This window comes from Sinocyclocheilus grahami, unplaced genomic scaffold (assembly GCF_001515645.1).
Source record: "Sinocyclocheilus grahami isolate Dianchi unplaced genomic scaffold, SAMN03320097.WGS_v1.1 scaffold78.1, whole genome shotgun sequence".
Taxonomy (NCBI): domain Eukaryota; kingdom Metazoa; phylum Chordata; class Actinopteri; order Cypriniformes; family Cyprinidae; genus Sinocyclocheilus; species Sinocyclocheilus grahami.
Window position 1 is genome coordinate 353,943 of NW_015505257.1, and position 2,686 is coordinate 356,628.

The 2,686-nt window shown below is 37.2% G+C and overlaps 1 pseudogene; it reads left to right on the top strand.

Moving 5' to 3' along the window:
- Positions 1-2,686, top strand: part of LOC107586132 (serine/threonine-protein kinase 10-like) — an 18,074-nt pseudogene that overhangs the window by 5,015 nt on the left and 10,373 nt on the right.

Consider the following 2,686-nt stretch of genomic DNA (forward strand, 5'->3'; position numbering starts at 1 on the left):
TTTTTTTTTTTTTGGTTCCCAGAAAGTTCTGGAAAGACTTTGGTTACAAAAAGAACCTTCAGAGGACGTTCCTAAAATGTTATTATTTGGTTCTCAAAAGTAACCTTAAGGGAACAGTAGTTCCGTGTTTGAGAATGGTGACATAATTTGTGGTTTAGGCCATCAACATGATCATACTATTGCTATGATGTCACTAAATTACATAATGAACACATGCATACTGTATACACAATGTATAAACAAATGAAGCAGTTTGTAGATAATTAATTTTCATGCAGTGTATTTCACAGAAATATTTAGATCTAGAAAACACTTTAATTATTCACAATTAATTTCTCAATTCAACTTTATTTTAGTTTATTTTAAATAAAGAAGTAGAAATATAACCATTCACTTGTAAAATTGACAAGACAGCTTAGCCTATATGAAAAACATATTCATGCACATATTTTTATTTATAGGTTTCTAAGGTGACAGAAAACGGGGGTTTAGGGCTACATTGTGGTTAGGCAACTTCCTGTTAAACCAAAATGTGAAAGATCAAAGATGGCTTCCTGTTAGCTATTTCAAGCCCATAAAAATCAACCTTTCTTTCTGCATCCATTTCTGAAAATGATTCGCACCTTGCAACTTTACAACTTTCAGCATCTTTGCAGTTTGCATGTCTTTGCATCATGGCCTGCAGCTGTACAGCTGTTAAGTTCTACTTCCCAGCTTTTATATCTACTGATTACTCCCTTGCACTTTTATTAGAAATGACAAAGGCAAGTGTTACAGTATATACTGTTGATCTCAGGCACACAATCAGACTACAGTGGACCTGGCAGCTGTTAAAGTGATTGAAGTGCGTGGTGAGGAGCAGCTGGATGACTTCATCACTGAGATCGACATCCTAGCATCCTGTCGCCATGCAAACATCATCTCGTTGCTGGATGCAATCTTCTTTGAGGGCTGGCTGGGGGTAAGGAACATCTGTTTATAGGTGTTTTTTCTTTCTTTCTTTCCAAACTACTTTTATGTACCAAGTGTCGATGTTTATAAAAAAATTAGAAGAAGGACAATTTTTCCATTTTTGTTATAAATATCGAATAAAACACTTTTGGAAACGCTTTGTACACATTTCTGCTACTTTTTTACATGGCCTTTGTATAGATTTTATTGTTTTACCCTTGTCCTGCTATTAAACAAAGTTGATCTTTTTATGAGATGTGATTCATATATTTTATACATTCATAATTTGTATATGTTCATATTTTTAAATATATTATATATGTTCATATATCTTAAATATTTAAGAATAATTTTGTCATGAATGACAAAAAAAATAGAATGGGAAAGTGTGTTTTAAAAGAGTTTAAGAGGGTTTTTACTTTCCTTAGAGTCTCTGTATGCTTTGTCTTTTTAGATCCTGATCGAGTACTGTCCTGGAGGAGCTCTGGATGATATCATGTTGGGTGGGTGTGGAACAGACTTGACGCTTCACTAATAATTTATGGTAGTATCTGTGTGGCATTATCCTACTTTATCCATACTGTGTGTTTCAGAACTGGAGCGTGGCCTTACAGAGCAGCAGGTCAGTGAGGTGTGCTGTCAAACTCTACAGGCTCTGTCTTACTTGAACCAGCAACACATTATACACAGAGACCTGAAGGCGGGCAACATTCTGCTCACAATGGATGGACAGGTCAAACTAGGTATAGATATACTGTTCTCTCACATTTTTAGGCCTAAATACACTCTAAATACAGTCTGTGCTGTATTTATTTATATTCCTTTTCATATAGCTGACTTTGGTGTGTCTGCAAAAAATGACAATACCCTCCAAAAATGATCAACTTTCATTGGAACTCCATACTGGTGAGACCCCTTACGTTTGGTCAAATGCTCTTTCTGTCACCTTTATGTTATGACACCTTTATATCAACATGAGACTGAGTAAAAGATAGAATGATCATTTTGAGTAAACTCTCCCTTTATAGCAAAGTCTAACCTATTGGACGTCATAAAAAGAAGCACAATTAAATTACATTAATGGTGATTCCTTTACTGAAAACAACCCTCCTGCCAAAGAACATTAGAACAAAATATGTTGTCTTTAAAGGATGGCGCCTGAGGTGATTATGTGTGAAACGTCTAAGGACAATCCCTACACGACTAAAGCTGACATCTGGTCATTGGGCATTACTTTAATTGAGGCTGCTGAGATGGAGCCTCCTCATCATTCTCTCAACCCCATGAGGGTCTTGCTGAAGATTACCAAATCTCCACCACCCACACTCTCCAATCCTCGCCAATGGTGGGTCGCCACTTCTTCATCCCCTCTCTAGTACTGCTGAGGTTTAGGCTTAATCTTTATCCTGATTTTTACCGCCAGGTCATCACATTTCCAAGATTTTCTACGGAGGACCTTGCAGAAGAACCCTGAGTCTCGTTGGGGAGCCCAACAGTTCATGGCCCACCCTTTCTCTTATGCGGGACGAGACGGACGAGCCCTTAAAGAACTCATCGCTGAGGCCAAAGCAGAGGTTACTGAGGTCATAGAGGCTGAGATAAATACACAGGTCAATGACATGATGTTCAAATATAACTATTTCAGACAAATGGTCTTCTTTTGAACTTTCTGTTCATCCAAGAATCCCAGTAAATGTATCATGGTTTCCACAAAAATATTAAGCAGCACAACTGT